This window comes from Fukomys damarensis, unplaced genomic scaffold (assembly GCF_012274545.1).
Source record: "Fukomys damarensis isolate Sample0158 unplaced genomic scaffold, DMR_v1.0_HiC HiC_scaffold_35, whole genome shotgun sequence".
Classification (NCBI taxonomy): domain Eukaryota; kingdom Metazoa; phylum Chordata; class Mammalia; order Rodentia; family Bathyergidae; genus Fukomys; species Fukomys damarensis.
This window is the reverse complement of record NW_022900947.1, coordinates 1097307-1111700: the sequence shown is the minus strand read 5'-3', so window position 1 is coordinate 1111700 and position 14394 is coordinate 1097307.

Sequence of the window (14394 nt, the reverse complement as noted above, 5' to 3'; positions counted from 1 at the left end):
GGTCCTGCGGCTTTACTGTCCGGCGCGGGCGGCCTGAGTGTCCGCAAGCGCGGGCCTTCGACCGGGCACTGCGGGAGCGCGAGTGGAGCAAGCGCAGGGAGATGGAGAGGTCCGCGAGGCCGGGCAAGCGCCGGGAGGGCCCACAAGTGACTCCCGAGGCCATGGGGACCACCCACACACACACCCGCAGGGACCTAGCACCTCCCTGACGCTGCGGCAAGGGAGAGGTTACAGACTCGGGGAGGGCAGCTGGCCCAAGGCACTGGAAGTTAGGCGCCTGCCCTCCTGCAGGGCCAGAAGATGGGGCCCTATCTCCGTGGCTGCTCTTCCCAGGCACCGGCAGCTTGCAGGCTCTCCTGCCCACCGCCATTCCTGGAAGGGCCACAGAATGGAACGTGGGCTTATGGGCCAGGGTCATGCACCCCGAAAGTGAGTTGTAGCTTCAAGACGTGTGCACAGGTCACCCACAGAAACTAAAGGCACTCATGGTTCTTGCTCCAGCTTTGGCCCTACCTGGCACCTGCTCCCTTGGTCGCTAGGTCTCCAAACCTGCAGCAGCTGTGGTCCCGGGCTCCTTGCCCTCTGAAAGGAGAAGTGAGAAAAACGTCCCCAAATCCAAGCAGCACCCACGAAAAGCCAGCAGGATGGGTGAGGAACTGGGCGGAGCGCCTGAGTGAGGCTCCGTGTGCACAGCAGGAGAACAAAGTGCCCACTGCAATCAGCCACAGCTCTGTCTGCACTGGAACTGGCCCAGAGCACCCTGGAGGCCCCACAGAGCCTTAAAATTGCTCACCTTTCACTCAAACACTATATGAGGAGGCCCCACTGGGCCTGTGCAGGGTGTGGAGTCCATCAGCAGCTGGAAGAAACGCCCTACTCAGTGACGTGCCCTGCCAGGACTCACCTTAGCCCACAAGGAGCCACTGGGAGGTGTCCAACTGGGCAGGGGCCAAACCCCTCTGGACATGCAGGGACAGTAGGTGCTCTCACCGGATTCTGAATCCACCTGTCCCTCTGGGGCACCATCTCAACACTACCTGCACCTCCTGAATCTCCCCGCAGTGCACATCAGAGACCACAGCTCATTCAGTTCCACAGATTGGGAATTAGAGCCACTTCCCCCACCCCAAAAAAATCTGCATTTAGAATAGTGCAATCAACATGCAAATTTATTCAAAGCATGCAAGTGTGTGTTTGGAGTTTCTCTGAACAAAAGTTATTTGGAGCTCATCTTCCCAACCAGTATGAGCCCTTTACCCCCACCCTGCCCCTTTCAGTGCCTCTGGTTAGCAGAACGCACCCACCCCTAATGTGCATTTGGTAATGTTGGAGGGAGAAAGAAAAAGACCTATGTGGAACCCCACAGTTATCCTGGCGGAAAGGAAGTCCTCGTCTCCAAGGGTTCACGTAGCTTGCCTGTGGGCCCAAGTCAATGCTTCTGTCCAAATGGGCACCTGTCTGGGCACACAAGCTGCCCTGACGTTCTGAGAGCGTGGACAGTATCACCAGCACTGCAGGCTAACAGAGAAGAACACTGGAGGGCAGGCTGCAGGCAGATCCAAGTGGGAAAACCCTAGTCTAAGTCAGGCAGGACACACAGGGACAGCAGCATCCCCAGCTGACCATTTTTTGGTCTCTTCATGACTCTGGTCATGGCTCTGAAGACTCCCACTCTGGCTGCCTGCACTCAGTGCCCGCCTGCCTGGCGCCTGCCGCTCTAGGAAGTACATGGATGCTCCAGTGGCCCCAGATGAAGGCCACTGGGCCTCCCTGCCCCTCAAAGCCTCAGGCCAGCACCTCTCCACCCACACTGCCTTGAAAGAGCTGTTGCCAAAGGGAAGGCCCAGGCTCTTTAACCAAAGGAGCCCCTGAGCCCCTGCTCTGCTTCCCCATCCCCCACCAGTGCTGGGGTCCCCTAGGGGCCAGGCTCATGGCTGTTTCCATGGGGATGTGTGCACTCTGACCCCAGCCTTTCTCCACCCCAGGCCAAATAAAGAGAGCTTCGAAGTGGAAATGGTCAGGCTAAGCCTGTCCCTCCTCCCCTGCCCCAGGTGGCCCCTTCTTCCAAGGAGGGGAGAGAGAAGAGAGATTCCGAGCCTAGGCATTGCTGCAAGGGCCAGAGAGGCCCCAACCTCTGGCCTCCCCAGCAGCCCCTTTCCAGCCCTGACCACTGAGCTCTCAGATTGGATACACACATTTCCCCAGGTGGGGCTCTGTCCCAGCTCTCCCCATTCCAGGCCAAAGACTTTAGGTCCTTCCCAGGTGGGGCTCTGTCCCAGCTCTCCCCATTCCAGGCCAAAGACCATTTAGGTCCTTGAGACCACCCCAGCTGTAGCAACTACAGCCACCAGCAGCCAGTGGGCAAACCTTTAATCCCCTGCTAGCCATGGGGCTAGCAGTCCACTGAGCCAGAGTCCCCAGGCAAAAGAGATGGTCACAGGACTGAGAAACCAGTTGAGAAGCCCTCCACCTTGTGGCTAAGAGGCGTGAGACGGGACTCCAGTTCACATCCAGGACCACTGCAGACCACTTCTCCCACGAAAGGCGGCTTCCCACGGAGGCCAGCCAAGCCAGCAGAACCTCCAGTTTGGGAAACTGGCTACCCACTCAGTGTCACCCGTTGGACCAAGCTGAAATTCCCTACTCTTCCCGTCAGATCTCAGCGGAAAGACTACTTTCCCCAGAGCTTCTTGAGGCAGTCAGGGCGAGGGTGGCCCCCAGGAGGGGACCCACAGCCCACGTTCATCCCAGGTGGCAGCACCTCATCCGGAGATGGACCGCTGGGCTTCCAGATCTGGTTCCCCTGTATAGGTTTCTTGGGAGTCACCAAACTACAGAAAGCACAGTTCCAGAGCCTGAAAGCCTGAAATGGAGGTGCAGGAGGCTCTGGGGGAGGACCCTTCCTCACCTCTGCTAGCTTCTGGCAGTGGCCCCAGCCTTGGATGTCAGATCACCCCAGCCATCGTGCTCACGAGGCGGCCCTCTTTGTGCATCCCTCCGTCCCGGATTGTTCTCTTCTCCCAAAGACTGCAGTCCTACAAGAGTAGAGCCCACCCTAAATAACCTCATCTCACCTTGATAACATCTGCAAAGACCCTATTTCCCAACGAAATCGCATTCACAAAAGCCAGGTCAGGACCTGAACTTATCTTTTAACCCATCGGTTGAACAGATTGGAACTCTATAAACCACGAAGATAGCGCATTGAATGTTTCCCAGAGCCAGGGAGGAAGCAATGACTGACAGGCCTGAGCGGCCTCCCTAGGGCACTAGTTGTCCCCTACCCGCTGTCCTAAGAGGGCGGGGGCCTGCGGGATGACCAGCGCTCATCCTTCCAGAACACTTTCTTGTCCCGTATCGACAGCAGGAGGCTGAGGCGGGCCTTGGCAGGTGAAAGCGGGCCAAGCCTGCGCGTCTTGGTCGAGAGATGAGGCCAGCCGGTGGAATCCTAGGACACCGCTTCCACGCGCATTCCCCAAGGTTAGGGACCCGTGGCTACTGGGTAGCCTGCTGCCGACTCCACCCCCACCCGCCCGGCCACGTTTGCTCTGGCCACGCCCCGGACCATGCCCCCGCTCGGTCCCGCCGCTGGCGCCTAGTCCGGGCCTCAACGCCCACAGTTCCGGCCCCCGGGGGGAGAGCTGGGTGACCTGTGGCCTCGCTGAGCTCTAGCTGTTCCCCCGCTCGCTCTCTGTACCGGCCCCCGGGCGTGTCCTGTTCCCCGCCCCCTACGGCCCTCCGCCTAAGACTCATTTGCAGCTCTGGGTGCTCCAGAGGGAAAGAAGGGAAGCTGAGGGCCGAGGGCCCTCCATCCCCTCTCGAAGCCCGCTACCCCAGGCCCAGGACCAGCGCTCCCGGCGCACTCCGGCTTTGGCTAAAAACCAAACGGTTTTGTCCTAAAGTAACACTTCCTTTTCTAATTATGAAAACTGCAGGAAATTAAAACACACGCTAGCAGAAGGAAGAAAATTAAAGTTCTTCCTAAACCCTGTACCTACCTGCAGTGAGATCCCAGGCAGCACTTTGGTCCGTTGTTTTTCTGGACTCCTGACTGCTCTGGCAGCCTGAGTTGAGGCCTGGGGTCCCAACCCTCCAGAACACCCGGTTTGCCTCAGTTTGCCTCGCTCCCTAAGGCCAGGCGAGTCTTTTTCAGCAATTCAGTGAAAACCTCCAAGGGTAATACAGAATCTCCCACCTGGTTTCCCCTAATGGTAACACCCTACATTTCCAGGGTGGCTTTGTCAAAGTTAAGAGACTGAGACAGGCTGGGGACATAGCTCAGTGGCAGAATGCTTGCCCAGCTCTCTGAGGCCCTGTATTTGATCCTCAGCACCACAAAAAGAAGAGACACAGAGAAAACAACACTGGTCCATCACTGTTGACTGAATATCAGACTTGACTGAGAGTTGATCAGTTTTCTCACAAAGGTAGAAGGGTCTAAGAGTGGTGGTGGTGAACCTATGGCACACGTGCCATAGGGGCCACGCAGATCCCTCCCTGTCGGCACAAGAGACAAGTGTATGAATTTTTTTTTCAACTGAAACCTCAGTATTCAGGTTTAATTGCAATGTTGCCATTTTGGGATAAATAACTAGGTTTTGCAGAAACAATCTGCTGGAAGATAGAATAGGTATAGCTCTTGAAGACATTGAAGTAGGCAAAGACTTTATGAACAAAAGCTCAGCTGCACAGGAAATATCACAAAGAACGACTGGGGTCTCATCTTATTAAAAAGCCTTTTTTATTTTTTATTTTTTGTACCGGGGCTCAAATTCAGGACCGTGGGTTTGCCAGGCAGGCATAGTACCACTGAGCTACAGCCCCAGCCCTAAAAAGCTTTTGCACAGAAAGAGAAACCACTAACAGAGTGAAAGACAGCCCACAGTGTGGGGGAAAATTTTTTGCCAGCTCCTCCTCAGACAAAAGACTATTGACTATGTAAAGAACTCAAATCATGGTTCCACTGCCTGCCGTAGAGTATAAGGTCCTGAGTTCAATCCCTGGTACCAAAAAAAAAAAAAAAAAAAAAAAAAAAAGACAAAGCAAAAACAACTCAAAACAACAGACCCCCCCCCAAATTTAAAAACCCAATCCAAAATGGGCATCTGAAATGAATAGACACTTCTCAGATGAAGTAGAAATAGTAAATAAATAATTAAAAAATGTTCAACATCATTGGTCATTCAAGAGATGCAAATTAAAACAATGCTGAGATTCCACCTCACTCTAGAAAGAATGGCTGCTATCAAGAAATCAACCAGGGACTGGGGATTTAGCTCAGTGGTTCCACCAGCTGCTTCACAATCATAAGGTCCCAAGTTTGATCCCTGGTACCAAAAAAACAAAAATAAATAAATACCACATTGTTTTAAAATAAATACATAAATACATACACACATATCACATTGTTTTTCTGGTGTGAGAAACTGGAAGTGGAAATGACTAAAATGCACAATAGACATTAGGAAGAAAATGTTCAAATGAGAAGGGGAACAAGGGAGGGGGAAGGAGGGAAGGGACAAGAAAACAAGAGAAAACTGAAGGAAAAATGGGAACAAAGCTTTTGTACATAAGGGAGGAGGGAGAATGGAGGGAAACACGAAGCAAGAAGCAAGATATATCATGTACTGGTGCAAATTCCCTATCATGAATGTTATCATTTTGTGTACCTAAAATGTACCAATAAACATTTTGCTAAAACAAATAAGTAGGTTTTGAGTTGCCTGTGTGCACTTGGCCTACAAAAGATTTGCCATCACTGGTCTGAGACTTTGCCGAGAGGATGGATATGCCTGGGATAGAACCCAGGGCTTGCACATGCCAGGCAAGCATTGTACCATTGAGACAAATCCCAGCCCCAAAAAACAAATCTGGTAGAAGCTTCTGATAGGGACAAAACATAGGAGGCTCCTGTTTTCAGGTGGGGCTGTGTGCAATGCTAAGAACAGGGAAATTGTGAGGTAAGCCTTCACACACACACACACAGACACACACACACACACACACACACACGCACGCACACGCACACACACCATCTGTATTTCTGAGCAATGGCCCCGGGAGACCCAGTCCCCAGGATGTAGTGCTCCTACTGAGATCAGGGCAGTGAGGCAACTGGAATCTGTGGGATGGCACTGAAGGAGCTGGAGGGTGTGAATCGTGCTCCACTGATCCACTGTCCTGGGCTGAGGAATGTGCCAAGCAGGCTGGGCTTAATGGAGCACCTGCCTTGAGGGTTTAGGTCTGCCAGAAAGGAGAGGCCTCATCCCTTCCCTCCTAGTATAGGGCTGACACCAGGATCCACCACCTCCTGGAAGTGGGAAAACTGCCTGCAGTGAAACATCCCTGGACACATCCTGTCTTTCTTATCCACTCCCGCACTTCAGGTTATTCCAAAACTTAGTGCCTCAACCCTACCATAACATTGAGTATGGCATGCAACATTTAAGCATTGGGGAGTGAGCCAGGTGTGGCGGTGCACACCTATATCCCAGCACTGGGGAGGCTAAGGGAGGAGGACTGGCATGAGTTCAAGGCCAGCTTGGGCTACACAGTGAGTTCAAAACCAACCAAAACTACACATTAAGACTCTGTCTCAAAAACAAACAAAAACAAAAGAATAGGGGAGTGGTCCAACTGGAGCTGTCTAGCACAAAGTTTCCCATGAAGTTTCAGGCAAGGTATTGCCGTCATCCAGAAAGTTAGGCTGAAGCCAAACACACACATCCAGGGTGGGTTACTCAGCTGGTGCTGCACACTGGCAGGCAATCTCAGTTCATCCTGACATGGGTATCTCACAGGGGGTTTAAAGCCCTCATGATATGATGGCCAGCTGCTCTCAGGATGGGGATCCAAAAGGAAGCAAGGCTGAAGTTTTAAAGTCTTGAGCGATCTTGCCTTGGAAATCACACAATGTCAAATCCACAGAATCTGAATGTTTACACATCACAGCTCCACCATTGTGGGTATGAAACTTTGGAGACCAGGATCTTGAGGGCCATCTGGAGCTCACACCATCCATCCTAACAAAGCCAAGACCAGGTCTGGATGAAATCGGCAAAGGACAAAGTTTAGAGTTGACTCTCAAATTTAGAGGCTTGGGAGATGCCTTGGGATTTCTACAGGTATCCCCTGACAGAGTACAAAACCAAGCTAATCCAAGTTGAAGTGCAGTTATTGAACTATCTGCTAGGGTAAAAATCTGTACTGTTCAGAGGGAGATATCAGAATCTATATCGGAATCTACAGACTCCATGACATTCTATCTACAACAGCCAACATACAATAAAACACCAATATGCATGCAAAGGAAACAGAAAACGGGACCATAAAAAAAGAAAAAAACTAACTAACAATAGAAACCAGCCCTGATGCCAGGAGTGGTGGTACACACCTATAATCCTAGCAGTCTAGGAGGCTGAGGCAGGAGGATTTCAAATTCTAGCCTAGTTGGACTACCGACTTTAGTGAGACCCTTCCTCAAAAGGGAAGGGCAGGGATTTAGCTCAGTGGTGCTCCCACCTGCCTCACAAGTGCAAGGTCCCAAATTCAATCCCTGGTACCAAAAAAAAATTTTTTTTTTAATTTAAAAGGTGACTGGATATGTAGCTCAGTGCAGAGATCCTGAGTTCAGTCTCTAGTAACACAAAAAGGAGCGGGGAGAAACAGAAAAGAAAGTCTGGAAACAGACTCACCCATTAGGGATCTTGGCTCTATGACAAAGCAGCTCAGCAATCTGGTAAGAAAAGAGAGACCTGGACAAGAGTTATGCAGTCTAGAGGGTAAAAAAAATTAAGCTGGGCATGTACCTCCCAGGAATTCACAATTGCCAAAGGTCTTAACTATTTAAACAAATCTTTAAAGGCTGGGATAAGTTCTGTGGACCGATGCTTGCCTAGCATGTACAAGGCCCTGTGTTGGATCAGAGGAAACCTTCTGTAAATCTCTTGGTAGGAGATATAATGTTCCCTGACATTAGGTCAAGGAAGATTTTTCTAGAAGAGATGTAAAAATAAATGTAAAACTACAGCTATTTTTTTAACAGCCTCCCTGTTCACTGAGTGTTCAGACTTAAGACCCGTGCTCACTTCAGCAGCACATATACTAAAATTGAATGTAAGACCTGTCTTGTTTTTTCATAGCTCTGTACATCTTGTTGGTAAAGCTTCAGTATTTTTTTTTTTTTTTTTTGGTACTGGGGATGGAACTCGGGTTCTTGTGCTAGTGAGGCAGGCGGTGGAACCACTGAGCTAAATCCTTAGCCCACTTCAGTCTTTTTTGGTACGGTACACCTTGTTTATATTGCACTATAATTGTTGCTGATTGTACTGTGCAGTACAGCACTCTAGCTTTACGTTCTGTTTTGCATTACTGCATTGCATGTAAGAGTTGAGCAAATAAAGCCAAGGTCATCATGGGGCCAGGGATTTAGCTCAGTGGTTCTGCTGCCTGCTTCACAAGCACAGGGTCCTGAGTTTGATCCCTGGTACCATAAATAAATAAATAAATGAATAAATAAAACCAATGTCAACAAGTTGGAGTTTCCTTTGACCACTTGATTCTGAACACTGTAATGTACACACTCTACACAATCCTCATTTAACAACCAATTCAGTTAATGACCCAGTTGCAAGAACAGAACTCTGTCTGTAAACAAAGAAAGTCTGTATTACAATTAAGAAATTTGGTTCATTATGAGACACTGAGAACATACAAAAACAATCCTGAAGAACAAATTGGACGGCTGATAGTACCATGTAGCATGACCAGCTGCCAGGCGTGGTGGGGCACACATCTAAGCCCAGCACTCCAGAAGACTGAGGAAGGAGGATGACAAGATCCAGCCAGCCTGGGACTTAAAAAAAAAAAAAAACACAAAAAAAAACAAAAATACTGGGAATGCAGCTCAGTGTAAACGTTCTGGGACCTGCAATGGGCTGGGGGTGTGGCTTGTGGTTGAGCCCCTGTCCGGCATGTGCAAGGGCCTGAGTTCCATCCCCAGCACTGGAGAAAAGAAGCAAACAAGAAGCAGGGCATGGTGGCGCACACCTGGAATCCCAGCACTCGGGAGGCTGAGGCAGGAGGATCGCTGTGAGTTCGAGACCAGCCTGGGCTACATAGTGAGTTCCAGGTTGGACTCAACTACATAGTGAGACCCTGTCTCAAAAAAACAAGAAACAAAAACAAAAACAAAAAACAAACTTCTATTTATCAGAAGACACCATTAACAGTTGAAAGAATGGAAGAAAAATTTCAAAATTCATATATATGACTAATGACCCATATTCAGAATATGTGAATAACTGAAAGATCAATAGGAAAATGGCAGAGGATCCAACGAGAAATACAAAGCTCAACAAACACAGGTGTTTCCCACAGAGGGGGCCAGCACCAAACACAGCAAGGCCAGACTGAAGCAAGGCCATGGGCACAGCACTTGCCTAGCATGTGTCCCCAGCACCACATGCACACACGCGCACACACACAGACACAACAACGTGTGAAACAGTGCCTCAAAATCTTGTCGTAAAAGAATTGGAGCTGGGTATGGAGGTGTACTTCTGTCATCCCAGTACTTAGGAGGCCGAGACAGGAGAATTGCCATGAGTTCAAGGGTAGCCTGGGCTACCCTGTCTCAAAAAACAAACAAACAAACAAAAACACTCTAAATAAATAAATTAAATTAAAATAAAGGAAACCACAGCATGTCCTCCCCCTCCAGAATGATTAAAACCACAATAATCACTAAAGCAAGTTTGACAGGAATGTGGAGGGACTGCATCACTCATCCTGTCCTGTGGCAGGGTAGCTGGTGGCACCACTGTGGAAAGCTGTCAGAACCCCCTAAGGCAGTTATGGGAATCCTCCCCCAGGAAATGTGCATATACAAGGAAAGCTGTGTGTGAGCTAAATGTGCTGCCACAGATCTGTAACCCCAGCTGCTCAGGAGACTGAAGCAGGAGGATTGCAACTTCAAGAGCAGTTTAGCAAGACTGTCTCAAAATAGAAACAAAAATAAATAAATTTTTAATAAGAACCAAGACCTATGTACAAGATCCCAGTGATAAATGTAACTGTATTGCTTGCTTTAAATGTATCAATAAACTTAAAGGGGATAAAAAAGAAAAGGGATGGAAATAACAAAACCATACAAATAAATAAAATAAAATTTAAAGAAGACTGTGGACAAAAAGAAAAATGAATACAAAACCGAAAATTTGGAAAGAAGAAAACTTTTAAAGAGGGTTATTAGGATTTAGTTCAGTGTTTCCACCATCTGCCTCGCAAGCGCAAGGTCCCGAGTATGATCCCCGGTACAAATTAAAAAAAAAAAAAAACAAAGGTTATGGATGTAGCTCCATAAAGGAGCGCTTGCCTGAAGTACTGGGGTGGGGGGGAAAGTTGTGTATGAGGACCTGAATGTCAGCGTCATTCATAACGGCCCAAGTCAAGGATTTGTCATCCGTTGCACTGGTGAACAAATACTCATACCATGGGTGAATACTAGCAATGAAAAATAGCGAGCTACAGTTACCCACAATGTGAATGAATTTGATACATGGCTTCCTGAATTTTCCTCAAACCCAAATCCCCCAGCCCTTCCCCTAACACCAGATCCCCGGGTCCCTAACACTTTCCCTAGCAAGACTACTAACTCCTCCCTGGATAGCTGTATCCCTAACCATTCTCAGCCAGATAAAGTATATGGCGGCTTGTTTCCATTTATATAAAGTGAAAAAAAAAAAAAAAGCCAGGCAGGGTGGGGTATCCCCATAATCCCGCACTCTGGGAGGCTGGGGGAGAAGGACAGAAACTTTGAGCCCCACCTGGGCAGTTCAATGACTTAGTGAGTCTGTTTTAAAAAATAAAGAAGGACTGGGTTATACAGCTCAGTGTGAAGGCCCGGGGCTCATTTCCTAGCATTGGGAAGAAAAAAGTGAAAAATTAGCAAAAGTGATGTTTGGTGGTAGTCAGAGTAAAGGTCACTCTGAGAGGCAGTGAGGGTGGGAGGAGCCCCAGGAGGCTTCTGGCAGCAGCAGCCTTGGACCTTGCTCAAGCAGGACCTGCCTGAGTGTACGCCATGGGCTCTGCCTTTTCACTGCGTGTATATTACACTTTCAGGGTTTACAAAGCACACCTGCTCGTGTCCACCCTGACCCAGTACCCAGCATCCAGGACTATACTTGAGATTCTTAGGAATAAGTCCAGCTTCATGTGCAAAAAGCCTCTCAGACAACTGGCTGAGAACAGAGCTGCTTCCTGTCCCAGTGAAAGTGAGCCTGAGGTGGGTAGTCTGGACTTGTCTTCCCATGGCGCTCAGCGGGCAGGAGGAAGCAGAAGCATCAAGGTCCCCTTTCAGCCAAGCTGACCTGACTCAGTCAAGCCCGTGTTGTGTTACTCAGGAGCAAGGCTGTGGGAGCCAGCAGCAAGAACTCAATCCCCTGGACACCCAGACCCCTGCTCCTCCAGAGGCAAAAGGCTAATTTGAGCCCCCAGCCCTATCTCCGGCTTTTTCCTGGGCTCAAACCCTGCTTGGTCATCCGCAGGAAGCAGAAACCACCCACCAGCAGGTGGTGGGCATTCCCCTTATCAACTCACTAACTCTGGTCCCTGGTTTGAATCCTTTCAGCCCTCAGGCCAATGATCCTGCCACTTTCCATTATCCAAAACTGCTCCTCCCTTTCTTGTTGCCAGCATTCCCCACTTTAAATCCCTCAGACAAGCCTTATAGCCATTCTCTCGGTCAGACCCTTAACTACAGTCTCTCTCTTCCTTCATCACACTTCCTGGCAAAGCTCCAATACAGACAACTCCATCTGCTCTAAACCCGAATGTGGGGTCAGGCCAGCAAATGGTGCTGCCTTCCTGACCTTCCCTTGAACCCTGGATCCCATCCCTTCCCCAGCTGGATCTCTTTAACTCCCCCTCCTCCTCTTCCTCCTCCTTCTCCTCCTCATTGTCCAGATCCCTAATCCTTTCCCTAGCCAGATCCCTAACCCTCCCAGCTAGATCTCTAACCCCTCCCTAGCTAGATCCTTACCTCTTCCAGCCAGGCCCCTAACTTTACCTGGCTGGATGCTTAGACCCTGGCTCTCCTCCCTCACTGGGGATGCTGCTTGGACAACCCCACCTTGCTTCTGGACTTAGGTAAATACTGAGTGAAGGACATAGAACACACAAGGGCAAAAACATGATTTGTGGGAGCACAAGAAGGGGGAAAGAGAACCCCAAAACAAAGAAAGAGAAAGGCTAAAGAGTTCACGGTGCACTGTCTGGCAGAGTTAGGTGCGGGGTGACAATGTGGTCTGCTCCCAGTTTGATTATGTGGCTCACTGGTCAGAGGCTGAATTTCCACTTACTCCCTTAATACTTATTTTTATAAACTTCAATGACTACAATGAGCATGTGTCCCTTCCCCTTACCGGGATCAAACTCAGGACTTTGTGCTTACAAGGTAGGTGCGGTGCCACTGAGCTAAATTCCCAGTCCTGTGCATGAGTTCTTTAGATAATCAGAAAACACAACCAGTCTGTTTTGATTGGCAAAACATTAATTTTCCCAGCACCCCACCTGGTGCTCTCTGCCCACCTGCCATTGACTCCTCCCTCAGCCTCCAGGCCAGCTGGTGAGCTGGGAGCTGCTGTACTTCCTCACATTTGGCACCAGGGTGGGCAAGGGAGGGTGGGGGTGACTCCTCCCCTTTGTGCATGTCCTTCGAAGTCCCCATCACAGGCTTCTGGAGAGGTGGCCACTGCAGAGGTGGCTGTCTCAGGGCAGCCCCTGATGGTTCTTGCCCCATCTGGGAGGTCTCCTCCCTGCCCCTCAATAGCGTCTGGGCAGGGCCATCTGGAGCTAAGAGTCAACGACACTACTAGGGCTAGTACATCCTGCAGTTCGCAGTGTAAGTATCCCAGTCCTGTCCATCCCTGAGTACCTGCCTGTTCTGGCTCATGCCCGACCCAGGGTGGGAGGCAAGGACTGTTTTGTTCTTTATCCTCCATTTGCCTCCTGCAGGATGAGTGGGAAAGGGACCCTCTTTACGGTGTGTTGGCAGCAGACCCCTAGGTTTGGGGCATCTTTGTGCTTGGCTGAACTCTGCATTTGATGTTAAAGAGAAGGCTAGAGCCTGGGCAGGCTGAAAAACTTGCTGAGGAACTGCCAGCACCCTTCACCCCATCTATGGTGCCGATGTCCAGTGGACAAAGGAGCTTCCACACCATCTTCAAAGCGCCCTGCAGTATGCAGCGCCTCTTCCACGTGAGTGGGACTCCCGGCCCATGCTGACTCAGCGGCTACCATCATGCTCCGAGAAGCGAGGAAGCTGGCTGCTTCGGTCCAGCGGGCTGCGCCAGGAGAGTTGCGGGAAGGGAAGCGAGCTCCTAGGGAGACCAGGCAGCTGGAGTTCCACACTTGTGCACCCACAGAGCAGAGATGCGACGACTGTGCGCGAAGGGCCCTCAGCCACCGAACCCTCAGTTTACACTAGTCCACAGGGTGGAGGATGGAAAAGGCCTTCCGCGGCGGGAAGCTGTGTAGGAAGTCCCGAGAAGAGCTGGGGTGCTGCTTGTGGGAAGGAGCCTGGTGGCGAAGTGCGGAGGCCCATTTCTCCAGGTCGCCCCTCACTGAGCTTACGGAGAGGAAGGACGGCAGGGTTCTCAGGTCTAGGGGCTGCTTGCTTCTCCCTCCTGGAATGGGCAGGGCTGGGGGCCAACGGGGCGGGAAGGAGGGTTTTGGAGGAGGCGCGGTGCCTGGAAAGGGGTTGGCGTTCTGTTCGCAGCCAGAACCCCGTCGTCCCGTTGGCGCCCAGCAATGCGGGGTGTGGGCCGCAGCTCAGGAGCGAGCCGGCGAGGGAATCCGGTCTAGGGCCACAGGGCGGCCGACGGACAAGCGCGGGGTCCGCCCCAAGCGTCCCCGGCTCTGCCCTCGTAGGGCGTACTTCCAGTGGGTGCTTCCCTAATGTCCCTGAGACCGGGTGGTTTACGCGTGATACAAGGATGGATCCCGCCAAACTCCGGGCTTGCGGGCCCGGCTGAGTAGATGCGGAAGTACGTACACTGCGTACGGGGCAGCCAGCACAGCTAGTGAAACTCGCAGTACTACGAGAACCAGAATGCAGCACACTCGGGGGTGGGGTTGGGGCGTGTGGGGGTGTGGGGAAACACTCCGCCCGATGCACGCCGGGATCTGAAGTCCGCAGGGAGGTCCGCCTGTGCACCCTGGAATCTGTAGTCTACAGGCCAAGTGGTCAGGCCGCCCGGTGCACGCCGGGACCAGTAAGCAGTCCGCAGGGCTGGAAGGGCAGGAGGCCGGATGCATGCCGGGACCGGTAGTCGGAGGCGAGGCCCGCCCCTCACCTGGCCGGCGGGCGCCTATGGGGCCAATGGGAGCAGCAGC